Here is a 21121-nt window from a genome sequence, read left to right as displayed (position 1 = left end):
ACTTACATTAGAGACTACTTCAAAATAGTGCACTAAATGAATTTTTCTATATATCTGACATATAAAAAACACTATGGAAATATTAGCTATTATTATTATTATCATCATCAACTGCTAGAATTTCTTATAAGTATTTGACCCAAAGGAAAGTAGCAGGGCATGATGATCACAGAATATAGAATTATAAAACCTCTGTTTTTCATTCAACAAACAATTTTGAGTGCCTTTGACATGCCAGGCACTGTTCTTGGGAAGGGGACTGGGAGAAAAACAGATGCCCCTCATACAGCTTACATGTATGAGTATTTTGAAAAAAAAAATCACCAAGATGAACTAATGAAATTTATTTTCATTTAATGGTTTTTAACTAGGTTCATTGTGCTAGATGGCAATGGAGAGGGTGGGAGATAAGACAGACAAGGAAGTTGAAGGCTATCTCTGTTCTCAAGAGTCTGTGGTATTAATAAATAAGACATACTTTCACAAAGAAATAGCAGGACAAGATAATAAAGTGTCAAAATACATTGTACAGATAAAACATTTAGAGGGGGAAGAAATTGTTGAGGCCTGTGGTAATCAAGCAAATTTTTCTGGAATAAAGAGGACCTGAGCTGGGACTTCAAGGATGTATACATTCATATGCTGCTGTGAAATGACTTTTTGGATATGTCTTTGCAAGGCAAAGACCGGTTAGCTGCTCTCCAAATCTGCTTTCGCTTCCTTTTGAAAATACAGCAAAAGTTACATATAACACTTCCAGGCTTGGTCTCTGGAAACTGCATTGCTGTTCCATTTGCCTTCTTTCCTCCAAATGCTGGTGAGAACTTAGGGCAACCGTGGGAAGCCACATGCTGAAGTCTGCAGAGACCCCATGAGCCTGCATCCCTAAACCACTACATGGGGTCATCATACCCTCCGCTCCACATCAACTGCTGTTCTTTACTTGAATGAAAAATCATCTTTCTCACCTGTTTATAGGTTTGCCTGTTACAGCAGTTGGCTTTAATATACTATATACCATGACCAGATTGACTTTTATTATTATTATTATTTTTTTAGCACGTTTGACAGTGTGTCAATCCATAAAATACAACATGCAAACTCTGGATCAGCTGACAGTATTCAATCTATGGTGAGGTTATGGTGGGGTTGGGGTGGAGCTCCTGTCTGATCATTAACCGATTCTGATAAATTCAGAACTGGAGATTCGGGGCATGAACCTTTTGCTGAGATAGGGATACAAACGAGAGAAAAGGAGGTATTAAATGACTTGCCTAGTATCTTACCGGGGTATATGGGCGTGGTTGTGAGCCTGCAGGAGAGCATGCACAACTCCTAACACCTAGGTTGCTTCACTTTCCATTATTTCAAGTAATCGTTGAATTTAGTCTAAATTCTTTTTTCAATCATGTGCCCGTGGCACAAACAGAAAAGCAATTTAGTTATCATCATTTTAAAATGACTATATTTAAAACATATTATCCCCTCTACTTTATCTTCCTTGATTACAATCCAGCCTCCGTTCAATTCCTTGATGAAATTTGTCAAATAAAGCTTACCAGTAAATAAACACAAATGTTTGTAAGTTTTCCTTTTGGTGTGAGTCTAGTTCTGTCATTGACTTTATAGACTTCAGGTGGTCACGTGAATTTTTTTCACACATCATAGCTCATGACATGGCTAAATAAAGAGCATTTCATGGAAGATGGGCTATCGTGTGGATTCACATGCAGGTGCCAGGTGACCATAACTGGGCAGGTTGTCACAGCCGGAACACAAGCGAACAGATGAGAACGGTGGCAACAGAAGTGTAGACTCAGGACTTTAAATTAGACCCCTTATGTTTCCATTGCCTCCTGTCAATACTGACTCTTGACCTTTGGAAGACACTGAGCCTAAAGGAAGGGGAAGAGTAGTCTGAATGCTGGGTAGAGAAATATGGGGGAGAAAGAGGTAAGTTTCAGCACATGTCTTGGTCTTTCAGTTAATTTTATATGATTGACCCCTTTTTGTCTGGAGGTGCTTCTTTGTTTAGACATAGACACAGTGTCTTCTGTTTTAAAATGACTCAGGCAATTCTTTCCCCCCAGATATCAACAAAGTTAAGGAGAGATTCTAATATCACTTGAGCCCTTGTCAATATCCTTGGGAATATCTGAGAAGTCTTTATAATAATTAAAGAAACTATGAAGGAAACGTTCTTTAGAGATTATTTGCAACTACAGATGCTAACTAAGAAGGGTTAGTTTTTGAGTTCTTCTAGGAACGCAGTGGAAAGTAGTATGAACTTAGGCTATGGAAGCATTTGTGTTTTGGATGTCAGATGGGTTCCTAAGACAGAGTTCCAGGTCTTGCTGCCTTTCAGTGTGTCACCTAGAGAGCTGATGGACAGACAGATGCACCGTATTCCTCATGTTTTTGTTCTGAGAAAAAGTACTGCCCAAACCACATCCTGTTACAATGCTGCGTCTAAGAGGATGCCTGGCACCAAAGCATTGAATTAGGAAGTGCCCCTTCCAGTAGTCAGACCCCTCACTTGCTGTGATAATGCTGTTAGATCTAGCCAAGGATCTAGCTCTGCCAGGTGGACCACAAAAAGGAGGGATGCTCTTCTTTTCACACAAACAGAAAAGATGCCTGTGCTAAGCTCCTTCACACTAGAAATTCACTCTTGCACATCTAATATCTCTCAATGATTCCTCCAAGGATTTAATTTCTTTAGACCTTAAGAGGTCTTTGAGGAGATAAAGAGCGCCGATTATCAGGCAGTCACTTGAAAAACAAGAGACAAAGGCAGAGGCGTCAGAACACGCACCAGTGTCTGCACACATCAATGGCTTTGTTATGATAGTAGATCACAGTAATTTTCAAATGTTATAATTTGGTAAATTGGATCTTCAAATAGGTGAGGAAGTTCACCTTAAAAAAAAAAACAATACTTTCACACAGAGACTGATTGCTCTTTTGTGTAGTTTCTCTTCTCGGAGTGTTTGTTGTGTGTGTTTCATGCTCTGCCCTTTGTTTTCCAGCCCCATAGAAAGTGTGCTCCTTTCTTCTGGCTTCTTATCACAGCTCTGCTCACCGAGGCAGAGCCGCCCCTGGAACTGTTCAATACATCTGACAGGCAGCTATCCTCCAGTGTACCTGCAAGATCCCCAGACATACTCCCTCCTCCTTGTTTCTAAGACATGGCCGGAGTTAATGAAAATTTATTAATTTTTACTGGTTTCAATCTGATATCATCAAAGGCAAGCATATTTTTCTGAAACATAGAACTATTTTCCTTCCTTCATTAGCAAAATTAAACAATCGACTTATAACTAATTTATTTGCTAAATCCTTTTAAGATTTTCACCTTTGACTTTTAAATAAAGGTATACACGTGTGCTATATTTTCAAGACAAATAGGTAATATTAATTTCATCCCAAATTATAATAAAATATATAGTTGGGACTGCGGTGTGTGACTTGCCCCGGTTAGAGCTGATCTGCATAATTTATTTAACAGAAATAAATGGTCATATTTAGTGATTAACCAAAGATAACCTGAAATTACTCACTTATCTTTTATAATATCAAAAAAGCATCAAGTCCTATGTGTGTCGAATCAAAGGCCTTGCTAATACTGATCGTCACTCAGCCTGCTATGGTTGGGTTTATTCCCATAATGCTCTGAACTTCCTTGTTCCTCCTCTCCTTCCTTCAATCCTCAATGCGACTATTGTGCCTTCTATAGCTATCACTCCGTACCCAGGTAACTCCCTTACCTGCTCAGCCTCAGCCTTCAGACCTTTCTCCCTATCCTTCAGGTGAACTCCCATCCAGGCACCAGGTCCTCTGAAGTCCTTCCAGGCAGGGGCTTTTTATGAAGAGTGGGTGTGCTTGGTGTCTATTGATCCTACAGTCTCTTTTAGACATTACCTCTCTCCCATCTTATACAATACCTGGATTCTTGAGGTGTATTTCCTCCCCTCCTCAGTGCAGTCACTCTACCTCATTTATTTATTTATTTACTTTTTTCACATCTTTATTGGAGTATCATTGCTTTACAACGGTGTGTAAAGATGCTGTCATGTAGCTGCAGATCACTCCCACAAAGTATCTGGCTTTCATCCTGGGGATCCAATGTCCTTGGATGGCTTATCCAATAGCGTGGCTTCTCAATTCCTCAAACTCCCCATCTGCAACCATCTTCACTTCTTCATTAGCTCACACTTGGACCTTATCAGCAGAGACGAGTTCTCCCCCTTCAAAATCCCTATTTTAGCTCTCTGATCATAGTGTTTTCTCCTTTCTGTTGCTTGTTCAATACCTGTACCTCACCAGAACCTGCGGTCTACTGATCACTCTATTTTTGCCCTATTCATCAGTTTTCTTTTGTCACTTCCCTCCATTTTCAGCTTATATTCAGATAGCTTGTCATCTCAAAACCCTCTAAGTGATGTTAAATAATTACTTGATCCTCTCTTTTTTTGTTCTCTTCTGGAAGAATTGCAGCCTTCTTCTTCTTGGAAAATTCTGTACGCCTATTTTTAGAAGCTAAGAGCTGTGGAAGAAAACCCCACTACAGGGGTAAAATGGTTTCACTTAGACTCATAATCAATTTCAAGTGTTTGTCAACACTGACCCATAATACTAGAGCGACTCACTTTCCCACTTACCATAATGTCTATTTCAAGTCTTTTCTGGGCTCCTTAAATCTGTGATTCTGGTCTTTACCCTCCTCTCTTCACTTATCTCTAGTTTTATAGAGAAAATACTCACCATCTTTTGGGAGTTTCCTCATTTCCCCATATGAAGCACCAAAGCCTATTAGCATCTGTCGTTAGTCCATCCTCTTCATTTCTGTTACGTTAGAGCATTAGAGCACTCTCCCTCTTTTTTTTTGGCTGTGCCATGTGGCTTTTGGGATCTTAGTTCCCAGACCAGGGAATGAATCCAGGCCTGAGCAGTGAAAGTGCCGAGTCTTAACCACTGGACTGCCAGGTATCTCCCACTCTCCCTCTTCTTTTTGTTTTTTTTTTAAATTATTTATTTTTGGCTGGGTTGGGTTTTTTTGTTGCTGCGCGTAGGCTTTCTCTAGTTGCAGTGAGCGGGGGCTACTCTTCATTGTGGTGTGTCGGCTTCTCCTTGCGGTGGCTTCTCTTGTTACGGAGCATGGGCTCTAGGCGCACGGGCTTCAGTAGTTGTGACTCATGGGCTCAGTAGTTGTGGCTCACGGGCTCTAGAGCGCAGGCTCAGTAGTTGAGGTGCATGGGCTTAGTTGCTCTGCAGTATGTGGGATCTTCCCGGACCAGGGATCAAACCCGTGTCCCCTGCATTGGCAGGCGGATTCTTAACCATTGCACCACCAGGGAAGTCCCTCTCCCTCTTCTTAAGGTTAATCTATCCTTGGATTTGAGCCCATCTCTTCTCTGAAACTACTCTGTTTTTTCCTTGCTTATATTTCAACCTCTCTAATTCTGATGGATCCTTCTGGCTGTCTTTTAAAATCTTCATATTTCCCACTAAAAATAAGTTACTGAGCCCTTCATTTCTTTCCTTTAGTAGCCAACCTACCTCTTTCTTTTCAAATATCAACTTCACATAGTGTTGTCTACATTGTGTCTTTTTTAATGAATCCATTCATCGAACAAATATTTATTTAATAGCTACTATATACCATGTACTGTTCTAAAACTGATTTGAGATTTATGATCATTGATAAAGTATAAAGAATTCAAAATGATTTTGGGGGGTGAAACTTAATTCAAGTTTCTTCATCCAAACTATCATATGCCAATAACATAACTATAATGGCTGTCAGTAAGGACTTTTTCCTGACTCTCATCTTTGTTTCGCATATCCCTATTTTTCTTTTTTGTTTTATTGTGGTAATCAGCCCTTGTTTACTGTGACAGCCAACTCAATCTGTGTCTGTGTCAACATTATACTTTATTGTTTTTCATTTATGTTACATAATCTATTAGGTCACTTGAACCACACAACAGATGCTGAGATATCCTGCTCTTTGGCGGAAATAGATTTTCATGGGTTATGAAGAATATGATTCCCTCATTTCTGCAGGGAGAGAAGTTCTCTGTGAAGTGTTTAGATGACATCTCTAAAGAGTTACTGAGAGCACTGTATTGATGTTGGCATGTGGGTTACTTATACGGTTTCTCACTCTAACTTCCATGAGCCCTTTGCACACCTGGAGGTACTATGGGCACAACACAGTAAAAATATGGACAGAAAGTAGTTTTATACTGAAGTTCAACACATGCCAAAATATAGGTTCTCTGCCTTTACATCAAGAAATGCAGCTTTTGTCAGTGTCTGGGAGTTTAGGATGAATATCCAACAACAGTTTAGACTGTAATAGTTATTCCTGGCAAATGTTAGAGCTCTGTAACTCCCATTTTCAGGATCCAAATGCTTTAATGCAACTCTAGCGTTGCTTAGACCCTTTTGCTATGTATCCCTTACGGGGAAGAACTCTTCCATCATTCTGACCCTATTCCTTCTGTAAAATAAATACATCCTAGGGTCTTTTCCCTCAAGACTCTACCTTGATCCATGGCTCAGGACACTAATGAGTGATTGATATCTGATGACATTTCAGGAAACATAATTGCTTTAAGGAAGATTGGTTTAGAAGGTCTTAATGGTGAGATACAGAGGATATGACAAACTAAAGTGGGAGATTTAAAAAATTTGATGAGGGATATTTTATGACCTTGAAAGTATAACTCATAAATCAACTATGCATGTGCTGGACTTGCTAGAACATTAGGTACTACAAAAACACAAAATAATAGACAAACACAGCCCTCAAACTTAAGCCTGTTGATAATATTGTTTCTCTAGAGCCATATATCCATGCATTCTTATTTTCTTGCACACGTAACAATCCAATTCAGGTGTTCCTGATTGGTGTGTGGGTTTCCTCCATGTGGTGATTCAGGGATCCAGTCTGCTATGGGCTTGTGATTATACTATCCTCTGGGGCACCAGTCTTCTTCATTCAATGGACAGATGGGAAGAATGAGGATAGAGAATGTATATTCACTCAATCATCTGCAGCAGCATACCATTTCTGCTATTATGTTGTCAAGAATGAGTCATACAGCTCCTTTACATACGAAGAACCTGAGAAACAATTCCCCCTCAACAATTCTTATGACTACTCTACACTATGGAAAGGGGTGCAGAAATTTTTGGTGAACTAAGGAGTCATTTGCTGTAATGTTATTACAGAAAGCTTCCAGAATATAAACTAATATATCTGAAGAAGTGAACATGTATTTGTATTCACTTACATAATTGAGTCTCATTTAACATTGTTGTGCAATTGTATCAGTTCTCTAACTTGGAGTTTTAAATGCTGCAGGGACCGGATTGTTAGTACCATTTCATGAAGTACCACCTACTCTAGTTGGATCAGTGACTAAGATATTTTAAGGATCTATGTTGTTCTTTGATGTTTCACTGAATCTTTTTTCATGTTAGGAAACCTGCTGGTAAGCTCATGGCTACTAAACATAGAGGCTTGAGGTTTGACTGGAGAGAAGAATCAATTTATTTTTGTTAAAGTTCAGCTTTGGTCATCTATGTCATTAGACCAGACTCCCAGAAGCACATCTCTATGTGTGTTTCCTCTAGGCTAGATTATACAAATCCCTTCTTGCTGGCCACTGAATAAATTGCTCTTTGAATTTGCTTCTTTTTTTTTTAATGTTCATCTGCTATTCTATCTTATGTAGAGGAATCATGTTTTGCTACCATCACTCCATGTCATTATTACTACTATATGCTAAACTCTGAGTGAATATCATAATTTGAAGTTTCTAATATCAGAATCATATGCATACTCACTCAAAGAAATAAAATATTTTAAGAAAACACTGGCATTAAAATGAATTCCAGAATTCATGTTTTATTTCTCATTCAATGAATAACCCAGACTGAATTATTTCCTGGGTTTAAGGCACATACTTGTTTGAGATCTTTCTTAATTTCCTTATACAGATGTTCTACCAAATATGATGCATTCTGAATAATTCTTAAAAAGGACAAGCCATAGTATAAACATAAGGACTTTTAAAAATCCACCTTAACTTAGGGAATGATGTCTTAATAATGCAATAAGGAATTAACATCTTTATTAAGTTATAACCTGTACTCACTCTCAAATTCTTTTTTAATGCATTTTTCCTGCTTCCCAATATTGAAGATTTTTTCCCCATCACATACTCTCATCTATGTGAGAGAAGAGTTGCTGTGATGCCTTGGAAATAGTTGAATAGTTCTCTGGATAAATTCTGAGTTAAAAACAAAAAAAGCATGTGTAAGGAATACCAAGAATTGAGATGTATGTGACAGTTGGGGATGGGTAGTGTAAGGTACCCAATATCCCATCTACTCTATCTTTTATCACGTTGGCAGATGGGGAAATTTGACTCACTTTATATCTTCTTTTTTTCTTCCATCATGAACTAGCTATTTAAATGTGGGGAAATGCAAACTAGTAGGACACTCAGTTCCTGATGCTCAACTGGGTCAAGGGATGTGAGTGCCCCCTCCCCGCCCCATGACCAGCTGATGTCACACTGCCACACCTCCCCTTGTCCCCTGAGCTAGAGAGAAATTACAAGTCCTAAGCCTGGGATGTAGTTTTCCTGATGGTTTCAAAGTTAGTTAAAGAGTAATTGTTAATTGTAATGGTTAATTTTATGTGTCAACTTGGCTGGATCATGGTGGCCAGATATTTGGTCAAACATTATTCTGGATATTTCAGTGAAAGTATTTTTGGATGAGATTAACACTTAAATCGGTAGACTGAACAAAGCAGATTACCCTCCACGATATTACATTACAGGAAAAATTTAAAATCTAGTAAAAAGTCACCCATAACTTCATCAACACCCTAAAACAGAGATTCTCATTATTCTGTTAAAGTTAGACAGTATGTTTCTTCTCCACCTAATATATATTGTATCATAATCATTTCCTTGTTCCTTAGAAGTCTTTATAATCCTATAAAGAAGCCTTTATAATCATAGCTGTGAGATTTTCTACAGAGTGACAGTACCATAATTAACTATCCTCTCGTTAATGGAAATTCAAACTATTTTCAGTTTTTCTCTATTATAGAATACATCATTCAGTGGTCTACCATTAAAATGGACACCAATCTAAGTATTTAAAACAGAGAATTTAGTGCAGGAAATTTGTTACTCAGGTGATGGAAGTGCAGAAGAGCAGAATTGTGGGAGGAAGATGAGGCATCCCAGAGATTAGCAAGAGCAAAATGTTACTTCCAACCCCAGGCTTAAGACAAAGGTGGATGGGGTTATGTTACCTAAGCTCAGAGACTGGAGTCACCCAGTTAAAGCTGGAACCATTGTGGGAATGCTGAGGCAGAGAATGGGCATGGAGAGAAAAACTTCGGCTTCTTTCTTCCTCCTGCCGTCCATCTTTCAACATTGTGCCTGTGATATAGTGATTTATAAGAAATATGTATTTGGTCTTTGTCCTGTTTCTGGTACAGAGCTCCTAAAACCTTGGAATTTCCTAAGTGATGAGAGCCATTAATACGTTTTTCTTTTGTTAATGAAGCGACTTTGGACCCCACCTAAGGATGGGGGCTGGTATCCTGGAAACCCAACCTTGTGATTGGAGGGTTGGAGCCTTCAGTCCCACCCCCTGGCCTCATGCTAAACACTAGGATCCGAGTGTGAGGGCAGCTGGCAGGAGACTACTGAAATACTATCATTTGCTTTTTAACATCTCTAGATATTCTAACTTTAAGGTTATTTTACATGGAGGATGGAATTTATTAAGCAAAGACAATGTATTATAAAATTTTGCAGATCTACTTCTTCATACAAAGAAGTGAAGCAAAGAACCAGAATATGTATATGTACCTCTTATTGAACTAACTATTCAATATGGCTATTGGCAGCCTTAAAAAACAAACATCACACATATCTCAGAGGCCAAATTCATCTTTTAGATACTGAAAAGGATTGCATTGCTTTTATTTTATTTTATTTTATTTATTTATTTATTTTTTTGCGGTACGCGGGCCTCTCCCTGTTGTGACCTCCCGCTATTGTGGCCTCTCGCGTTGCAGAGCAGAGGCTCCGGACGCGCAGGCTCCGCGGCCATGGCCCCACGGGCCCACGGGCCCACGGGTCCAGCCTCTCCGCAGCATGTGGGATCTTCCCAGACCGGGGCACGAACCCGTGTCCTCTACATCGGCAGGCGGACTCTCAATCACTGCGCCTCCAGGGAAGCCCCTGCATTGCTTTTAAACTGAGAGCTTGAATGGTGTCAAATGTTCAGATCTCCCTGTCTTGGACTTGTTTAAGAAGTGAATGATGCATAGAAGGGTTCCTTCTTCCACAAAGGAAGTTTTCATAAACTTTTGAGCTCAAAGGCCAACAGTGAAAAGCAATGCACTTTTGTGTTTCAAATGGTTCCCTTATAGCAATTATAAAGACAGAGAAATCTTTATTATGTTTGGAAGTTATAGTATATACTACTGAATTTAACAGTGGCCTGACAACTGGCATTGCTTTATTCTCTCCTTGCAAAGGACCACCACCAGCGACATGTAACTTAAAGGTGATAACTTAAAAGCCCATAGTGTAGTCTTGCAGAAATTGTGAAAAAGCTAAAGAGAATAGATCTAGCTCTTAGCCTAGGTTCTATCACAATCTTTGTGCAAAAACTTAGAAAATTCCTTTCATTTCTTTAAACTTGATTTACTCTATTTGGAAAATAATGCACAGAACTTTAATTAGGTTATATTAGAGGAAAGGACAGGCATTCATTTTGCATTTTAATTATGCCAAAGGGGCTTTTGTCTACATATTATATCTTTGATCATGATTTGATGCCTGATATATTTAAGTCCATATAGAATAGAAACTAATCTTATTAAAATGGGGTTACTATAACACTACCTTATATCACTAGAGGGCAGTATGACAAATTAGACTATCTCCGTAAAATGTTCTGTATGTAAAATACCCTAGATGAGTTGGAGAAAGGTGATATGTAAATTTAAGTTATTCTGTTACAACATTAATTTTTTGTTGTTGTTGTTGCTGCACATGGGCTTTTTCTAGTCGTGGCGAGTTGGGGTTACTCTTCTTTGTGGTGCGTGGGCTTCTCACTGCAGTGGCTTCTCTTGTTGCAGAGCATGGGCTCTAGGGTGCACGGGCTTCAGTAGTTGTGGTGCATGGGCTCAGTAGTTGTGGCTTGCAGGCTCAGTAGTTGTGGCTCGTGGGCTCTAGAGCGCAGGCTCAGTAGTTGAGGCGTACGGTCTTAGTTGTTCCACGGCATGTGGGATCTTCCTGGGCCAGGGACCTGACCCATGTCCCCTGCATTGGCAGGCGGATTCTTAACCACTGCGCCACCAGGGAAGTCCCCTGTTACAACATTCTGTGATTTTATAGTCTTAGAACATACATAATTAGAAGTCACCACCAAATATTTTGTTATTATTATCCCAAAAGTCATTTAGTCAGTAAGTGATAGAACCAGGATTCAGAAACAAATTGTCTGCTCACAGGTCCTGAGCCCCTTACCCTTATATACCATATGCTCAGCTGGGGTGTAGATTTTGGGTGCAGTAAGAGTTCAAAGACAGAAGAGATCTTTACTAAGGGGTGGAGTGATATTAAAGTAAAATATACAATAAGAAAACATTCTAGACTGAACTGAGTCTTAACTGCTACCTCAAGTGTGGTTTGTGGTGTACAAGTATGTGGTTGAAAATTTTAAATTTTTGTATTAGATATTCAAAGATCTTCACATATATCAATTTTATTCCTCTACAAAACAGACTTAGGTAGTAAAACCGTGCTATTGATTGATACACTCTTCTGGCTTCAGTTTTCTTTCTGTGCATGGAAGAACTTGGAATACATGTGGGTTACCATTACCATTAGCTCTTCCCATATGTAAAAATCTTGATTCTATAAATTTAAAGTACAGGGAATATTAAGTTCATATAGAAATTGAAATTCCAACGGATGAAAGCACTTATGACCTCTAGGTTATGAGTGACTGAGTGATAAAGAAGAAATGAGGGAATTCCCTGGCGGTGCAGTGGTTGGGACTCTGCACTTTCACTGCCAGGAGCGTGGGTTGGATCCCTGGCTGGGGAGCTAAGATCTCACCAGTTGTGCGGTGCAGCCAAAAAAACAAAAAAAAGCAAATGAGACTTGCAACTTTCCTTTCCTTCAGGCACAGGGTCATGGGGGTTGAGTGTATTCCCACTTCCATTAAACTTAGGATCCATCATAATACAGAGACTTACCCAAGTAACTTGTGTTCATGATATATCATCAGGATTCTGCTCTGGTGTTCACTCATACATATTGCTCTACATTATGTCATAAAATGCTTGGGAAACTGCTCAGTTGAAGTCCGAGAGCCTGGTACCTTTGTATAATATTCTTCTCTTGGGAGTAGATGTGGCTAGTAGATTATGGTCCTTGTTCCTAAGCAGAGAATGTCATATACCCTCTGCTCTTTCCTAAAAGCAAGGCTACGTATTCACATGGAGGGGACATGGATAACATTTCCAAATATTTTGCTTAACCATCAGGAATCTTGATTGCTGTCTTTTAAAAATATTATACATTCATGGATAGATTAGGGGGAAAATTAGCCCTTTATAGTCCAAATAAGGCAAAAGAAAGTTATTATTGGAATCAATCAAAACCCCACAATTTCTGCCCTTGAAAAAAATATTAAAACTAAAAAGTTAATTTACCTTTTCCATTTGTTGGACCTCCATTTGTTAGGGGTTGGGCTAGAAGCTGGGACCAGGCCCAGGCCATCAGCCCCTATCACTAAGGAAAGTCCACTCCTGAGTTTGGGAATGTCTGGGTTTTAGAAGAGTCATCTCTCTGGGCTGGAGGCAGTGCTGAGCAGCTTAACCTCTAGATATTCTTTGATACTGCATGCATTTGATACATAATACAGGGTTTGTGAATGCATTCACCAGCAGCCTTTTGTTTTGTTTTGTTTTGTTTTGTTTTTTGCGGTACGCGGGCCTCTTACTGTTGTGGCCTCTCCCGTCAAAATTTCCCATCAAAAATTTTCAGCTTTCTACCACTGAGTATGATGTTGGCTGTAGGTTTGTCATATGTGGTCTTTATCATGTTGAGGTTTGCTCCCTCTATACCTTCTTTGTTGAGAGTTTTTATCACAAATGGATGTTAAATGTTGTCAAAAGCTTTTTCTGCATCTAATAAGATGATCATATAATTTTTATTTTTCAATTTGTTAACATGGCATATCACATTGATTTCTGGATTTTGAGTCATTCTTGCATCCCTGGGACAAATCTCACTTGGTCATGGTGTATGATTCTTTTAATGTATTGTTGAACTAAGTTCACTAATATCTTGTTGAGGATTTTTGCGTCTAACTTGATCATTGATATTGGGTTGTAATTTTGTTTTTTTCACGTTATCTTGTCTGGTTCTGGTATCAAGGTGATGCTGACCTCATAGAATGTGTTTGGAAGTGTTCTTTCCTCTGAAATTTTCTGCAATAGCTTGAGAAGGATAGGTGCTACATGTTTGGTAGATTTCATCTATGAATCTGTCTGCTCTTGGACTTTTGTTTCTTGGAATTTTTTTTTATTACTGATTCAATTTCCTTATTAGGAATCAGTCTGAAATTCATATTTTTATTTCTTCCTGGTTCAGTCTTGGGAGATTTTATGTTTCTAAGGGTTTACCCATTTCTTCTAGGTTTTCCAGTTTGTTGGAGTATAATTGTTTGTAGTAATCTCTTATAATCCTTTCTGTGGTGTCAGTTGTAACTTTTATTTCTGATTTTATTTGAGCTATCCTTTTTTTTTCTTAACGAGTCTAGCTAAAGGTTTAGCAATTTTGTTTATCTTTTCAACGAACCAGATCTTAGTTTCATTGATCTTTTCTATTTTTTTTAGTGTGTATTTCATTTATTTCTGCTTTGATCTTTATTATTCCTTTCCTTCTACTAACTATGGGGTTTGTTTATTCTTCCTTTCCTAGTTTCTTTAGTTGTAAGGCTAGATTGTTAATTTGCGATTTTTCTTATTTAATGAGGTAGGCTCGTATCACTGTAAATGTCACTCTTAAATTGCTTTTGCTGCTTCTCATAGATTTTGCCCCTGTTACTTATACTGTTTTTCTTTTGGACTGGCACCTTTCTATGCTTAATCTTTCAACATCTTCTAGCTTGGCTACATTGACTGAAGAGGGTGTGGTTTTACTGTCCCTTCCAAGTGATTTGGAAACAGCTTTAACAGGTTGTTATTTTCAGACCTGTCCAGTAGGGGTTGCTGTAGTTGTAAAATGGATTTTGTTAAACTTAGAATAGTATTGAGAGGATGGTCCTTGGTTGTGCACAGGTCCCATGCAGCACACTTAAGACAGGGCTCTGGATTAGTGTTTCTCGAATTTAGACTATTCACTTCAGAATCACCTAGAGTATTGGGGCCCTAAGGCCTCCTGAGTGAGAATATGCATTTGAAGCAAAGTCTCCCTGTACTTCTTGTGTGCAAACTAAAATTTGATTAACATTGTTGTCAGAGATGGAGTCATCAAAGTATGGTGCTTATCTTTAAAACAGTAACAACATGTTTGTATGCGATTAAAATAGTGAATCATACTAGAATGTGATCTCGTCCAGAACAGGAGCTGTAGCTTATTTGTTTCTGTACAAAGTAGGTGCTCAAAAGATATTTTAGACATGAATATTAAACTAAATCTACCAATGTGCATCTCAGGCAGCCCATCTTGGCCAAATGGGGGATTGAATGGTTTAAGTGCACGTGGGTCTGGCTTTAATAGTCTTATTCTGTATAATGATCATGGAGCTAAGGAAATAATTATGAAATATTAGAGGTGGTTGAGAAACTGGAATCAACCCTTCATTTTATAGATGGGAAAACTTAGACCTACCGTTGTTGAGACTTAGCTGAGCTTTCAGAGCTAGTTAAAAATGGACCCCGGAGCAGAATTTATGACTTCAAACTCCTAGATTATTCCTCTATCACTATAACCTCTCAGATAACTTTCATTTTTTTTTTTTTGGTACACGGGCCTCTCACTGTTGTGGCCTCTCCCGTTGCGGAGCACAGGCTCCGGACGTGCAGGCTCAGCGGCCATGGCTCACGGGCCCAGCCGCTCCGCGGCATGTGGGATCTTCCCAGACCGGGGCACGAACCCGTGTCCCCTGCATCGGCATGCGGACTCTCAACCACTGCGCCACCAGCGAACTCCCAAACTTTCATTTTTGATGCTTAATGGAAAGGTACTTACACAATCCTAGTTAAGTTAGTTTTATTTTTTAAGTGCCAGCATGAGCAGTCCATTGTGTGGCTATAAAAAAAATCATGTCAATTTTGTGTAGATACTGCTTAATATTTTAAAGCAAGGTTGATATCTACAAATGGTATCAGATGGGAAAGCCCAAGATGAAGGCGAGTGGACCCCTGTCTTTATGGCCCTTCAGTAAGTTCTCAAAGCCTATTCTTGCCAATTGTAAGACCAGCTCCTTACCAGGCCAGGTTTCACTCCTGGCATCCCTTACTTTTCCATGCTGCCAGTACCTTTTCTGTAGAGATTAAGAGACAAGCATCCCATCCAGACAGAGGAGGTTTCCTATCCTGGTTCTGTCACTGTTTTTTTCTTTTTTTTCAGCCACGCCAGAAGGTTTGTGGGATCTTAGTTCCCTGACCAGGGATTGAACCTGGGCCTCGGCAGTAAAAACCCCTAGTCCCAACCACTGGACCGCCAGGGACTTCCCTGCCACTTTCTGGTTCTGTGCTTTTTTACCTCATTGTGCCTCAATCTCCTCAATGATAGAATGGAGGTGATACAGGTGCCTGCCTCCTAGGGTTTTTGTGAGGAATAAATGAGCTAATGAAGTAAAGCCCTTAAACCTGAATCAGGAACATGCGAGGCACTTAAGAAACGTTGGCTTTTGTATATTTTCTGCCTTTCCATTCCTCTGCCATTATTGCTCTCCTTCAGAAGTTGAAATAACAGAAAGTTTAGATTGAAAGGAGCTGTGACTCTTTTAAGGCGAACTTTTACACGCACAGAAACTAAAGCTAAGAGTTGTCTAGGTCTCCTGAGGTTACATGGTTAGAGAGAGAAGTGACATGAGAAGCTGGTTATCTCGTTTCCGTGATCACGTGGGATTTCAGTGGGTGGAGGGTGAAGGCTGGAGCAGACTCTTCATTTCCTTCTGCCCTCCTTCCTCCCTGCCCTGAAGCAGGGGTAGCAACTTTTAGCTCAGGGTAACTTGCGTTGGTGTTTTAGGATGGCTGGTCCGCTTTACAACAGGTATTGATGCTCTTGTTAATACTGTTGAATGATTTTTTTTAAATTATCTATTTTGTGGTCTAAGAAATGCCTAGTTCTGTGAATCAGGTGAAATCCATACTTCTTTACTTCAGGTCATCTTCAAACATGGATGGGATATTTTTTTCAATTGTATGTAGATAATATGAACAAGTTAAGAAATAAATGGAGAGTTAAATGTAAAGAACTGAATCTTTGCAGTTTCAAAATTCTCTGAAGGACTTCATTCTAACTGCTAAACATTAGTGATTTCTCAATTGGTGTTTGGAGTCTGTAAAAAGACCAGAGCTTCTTAGAAATAAGCAAGTGGTACTAACAATAGAGCATTAACAATTGTTGCTGCTTTGTCACAGTTTCTGTTACCGAAAAAAATTTTCTTCTTCTGTGATGTCTGCCCAACATTTCAAGAATTAGGAAGGTAGTGGTGTTGCTCTGTAGACTTGCGAAATGTGCTTCAGACTTCTAAAATTTAAAATTATCAGGAGGTGTTTATTATGGTTTTATTTAATAAAATGGGAAATTAATGCCTTGATGAAACCATCTCTTGCAATATTATCTAATAAATGATATTATAACATGACATTCTAATCTCAATATTGCTTAGATAAGAGAGAGAGAGAGAGAGCACACATGCAAAGTATACACACTTAAATTGGCAATTCATAATAAATGTGGAGGTTACACCTTGAAAAATGGGCTACTGGGAAAAAAAAAAACCAAACAAAAAAAACCAAGGCAAGCCAGACTTCTATGTGAGAATAATTATATCATGTAATTTGCATGCAAATATATTTAAACTAAAGAAATAATTCTAAATTATTCATAGCATAAGGTTGACTTTGTATTGCCATTATTCCCTACATAAAATATATGCTATAAATCATGCTTTTTTTAAAAAAATTTTTTTGCGGTACACGGGCCTCTCACTGTTGTGGCCTCTCCCACCGCGGAGCACAGGCTCCGGATGCGCAGGCTCAGCGGCCATGGCTCACGGGCCCAGCCGCTCCGCGGCATGTGGGATCCTCCCGGACTCGGGCACGAACCCGCGTCCCCTGTATCGGCAGGTGGACTCTCAACCACTGCACCACCAGGGAAGCCCTATAAATCATGCTTTTAACGTAGAGGAGAGCTGAGATGAAAATACAGTTTTCTCCCAGATGTACTAAATGCAATTGAATATTCCACATTGAGAGAGGTAATCCTCAATTACAGCATATTGGACTTACATGATAATCCATTACATGTTAGTAGTTTAAACAAAATGTTCCGCTTTACAACAAATTAACTTTTCTTCCAAGGATGTATTTCTACTCTTTGTGTAAGGTAATAACGATTTATTTATAAACTATAAAACATATATAGCACTGTTATGCCTACAGCACTCAGAAATTAGTAGGCTATATATTCATTAAAGAGAAGTAATTACTTTCCAGATATCTTGCCTACGATCTTTTATTGACCTCATAATGCAATTGCTATGCTTAATACGTGATGCAGCTGTTTATGCAATGCTTTTCACAACATATGAGTTGGCTACACAAGTTCAATAATAATTCAAACAGGCACACCCGCTTAGTAAGCTTAACAGACAGGAGCACAGAGTCCACTGTACATGGGAAAATATCAGTTGAGAGCCCCAAGGATATGGAAGAGGAGGGCAAAAATGATAGAATGTTTTTATGGTAATTGATTTGTAATTGTTACTGCCCACGTTTGGTCTCACTGGGAAATAACAGTTTCTGAGGATAGTCACTGAAATCATTTGAATTCTGATTTGGGGAAGATATTTGCAGAGTTGGGCTTTGTTTTCTTCAAGATGCCGCAGAAATATTCATAGATCACTATGGACGTGAAAATACAGGAGCAGTAACAGCGACGATAATATGACAATAAGTTCTCCTTCCTTGGGGGTTATTTGTTCTGTGTGTGCTTTATGTTGTGTTACAGGGTTTTCCTCCAGTATTTTCTGACACTATAAAGAAGACATTAATTTGAAATAAAAGTGTGAGTGCAAACTTCATGGGGATAGCAAGCACAATTGAAAAAGTATGTTACGTAGATTTAAATAAGTTTGGAATGGGGACTGCTTTCTATTAACTTTGTAAATTACCAGGCTTATTTAAAAGAAACATTTGAACCATCTATATGAATAGATGTCTCTATATATGTCTCAATATATACACACACATATATGCTCATACCTGTGTGTATTAAATGAGCACTTCAAGCAAACAGGTGAAAGAATACAAGGAAGTGCTTTTTTAAAGTATGCTTTAAAGTTGAAATAATACATGAGTTACTTTGCTGTGTACTGTATCAAAATCTACTGTTTGTTGAGAAATATGTTATTATTTTAGTTTATTTCTGCTTATAATTTTAATCCAGATTAAGAACATATTCTGAGATGGGAAAATGGACTATTCTGATAAAACCTTCTTCATATACAAATGATCTTTATCTTTAGAAACTCTTACAGAGGGCGAAAAGCTAAGTATCCATCTTATTGTTTTAGTTTTTTCTTGTTAACCAAAGACAATTCAGGCAACATTTGAAAGTATTTATTAAGATGATGACGTGATTAAATCTAAAACCTTGGTATTCAACCACTTTAACATTAGACTGTAACTTTGGGAAAATACTAATCAGTGTTCTCTGCTCAGCATTGGTATTATATGGTAGCATCATTTTTTATTAACATAATACAAATAACCTGTGCCGTGCTACCCCTTTCATTGCTCGCGGCTTCAGAATCAAAATGTCACAGCAAATTTTACTTTCACTAATAGATTGAGACTTGTACGTTACATTAGTACCAGTGAACAGTGGTGTGGTACTATGCCCAAACAGCAAAGGCAGGCACACACAACAATATACTAAATTACAGCTTGGTTCTCCTTTGTCCCCAAACAATAGCAGAAGGGTGAGAAGTTTGGGTAGGTAGTTTATTACCTTGTTGGAGAAAAGTTCACCTTTCTGCGCCTCCTCTATATGCATTGTCAAAATATCACATTATACATTCACTGGAAGTGAACTTACTGCTAAATACCCATTAGGTTCCCAGGAGATGCCTTACATTAATTGTTTAGTGAAAGCACCCTTAGGCTATCACCGGGGAAGCACATTAAATGCATAAAAAGAGAAGTCGACAGAGATCCCTGTAGAACAAGATGCATCTACCAAGCTCAAGTCTTCTCCAGGAAGAATCCTATCAGGCCGTGTTGAGAATGGTCATCTGGGGTGGGGGTAGTTTTTCTTCTTTTTCTTTTTCCTACTAATACAAACAAAATTAATAGGAGAAAAAAAATGATGCGAGAAAATGATTAGAAAAAGACTGCTCAGGAATTGTAAACAGAATTCGCTTCTAGGTCTTGGTTCTGATGCATCAATGCAGTTTGCAGACAGAAAAAATTGCAAAAGTTAGAGATGAAGGGTATGATTCTCCCAAAGGTATTATAAAAGAGAAAAGATAGTAAACAATAGAGAGGGGAAATTCAAGTTTTAAAGTAAATGAGAAGAAAGAGACTGGTAACAAAGTTTCAGGCTAATGGACAAATAGGCTGATGTAGGAAAAAAAGTCAAGCCACAATTGAATGACAGTGAATTCCGGCAAAATATGTTTTCATGTCTGTCTGCCACATTGCATCTGAAAAGGTTTTCTGTTCTGAATATAGCACGGATTTTTATCACTCCCTTGTTTAATTACAATTGCTGGTGAAACTATTGTACGTCTATTATGCACTATTATGTTTGTTTATTTCACATCATTTTTTTTAGAACGTTTCTAAAAAGGAAATGTAAAAAAGCAAACGGAATATGTGCTTGGCGTCTTAAATCCCCCCACCACCTTTTTTTTTGGCCTGCATTACTGAGAAAATTCCACTAGAGGGGGCACTAGTAAAACAAGAAGCAAGATAGAACAAGATTTTAACTTTATCCTTCTTTTCTCTTAGAGGTGACAAAGTCTCACCCTCTTCCTTTCTCATACCTGGACAGGAATATTTTGAGGAGGTTCCAGGGAAGCAGTGAAGATGCCACATGGAAGGAATGTTTAGGTCTTTAAAATATTTCTGTTAATATCAGCTTCTTATTTTAATATCAATACGCTGCAGTCAAGTTTCAACCAAGAGAGCAAGAATTCTTGGTTAAATACAGATAGGATTTCATATATATGTATTCTGACTGCTGAAGGCTGAAGTCATAAAGAAGAGATGTTTCAGTGACTTTTCTTTCGTGATTCCTATCATGACATAAGCAACTGAAAGATGAGGATTATTATTTAGTTGTCAAACTGAATTTACCCACGTCACAGGCGTGGTCTTAACTTTAGTTCATCACAGAAAACTTTTTAAAAGGTAGTCAAAAACATGTCATTTGTTTAGAATAAACCTTTATTAAGAAAATGAGAAGAAAACCCGTATTTGCCAAGCACTATTAGCTTTAATTATAGCTACTGATTTGATGCTGTATATTATCACTATTATTTCTCTTACTAGGTCATATTTATTTACATAACTTTCCTAACAACTAACAATGCTAGCATGACAGAGGTACAGTTTGCTATGAGAAGATGTCATATTTTGAGAACGAGGGAGCACATCCTTGTCTGTTGGCCCGCGTGAGCTTTGGCATCAGCAAGGAAAGGTCTGCCCAGAAAGAGCCCAAATCAATCTCTCTTCCTAAACTTCTATACTTCCTAAATTTATGGTGTGACAAAAAAATACATTGTTTTTCAGTTTAATTCTCAAAAAGCTAGTAAA

The sequence above is a fragment of the Leucopleurus acutus genome (assembly GCF_964270905.1).
Source record: "Leucopleurus acutus genome assembly, chromosome: 10".
NCBI lineage: Eukaryota > Metazoa > Chordata > Mammalia > Artiodactyla > Delphinidae > Leucopleurus > Leucopleurus acutus.
This window is presented reverse-complemented; position numbering follows the sequence as displayed.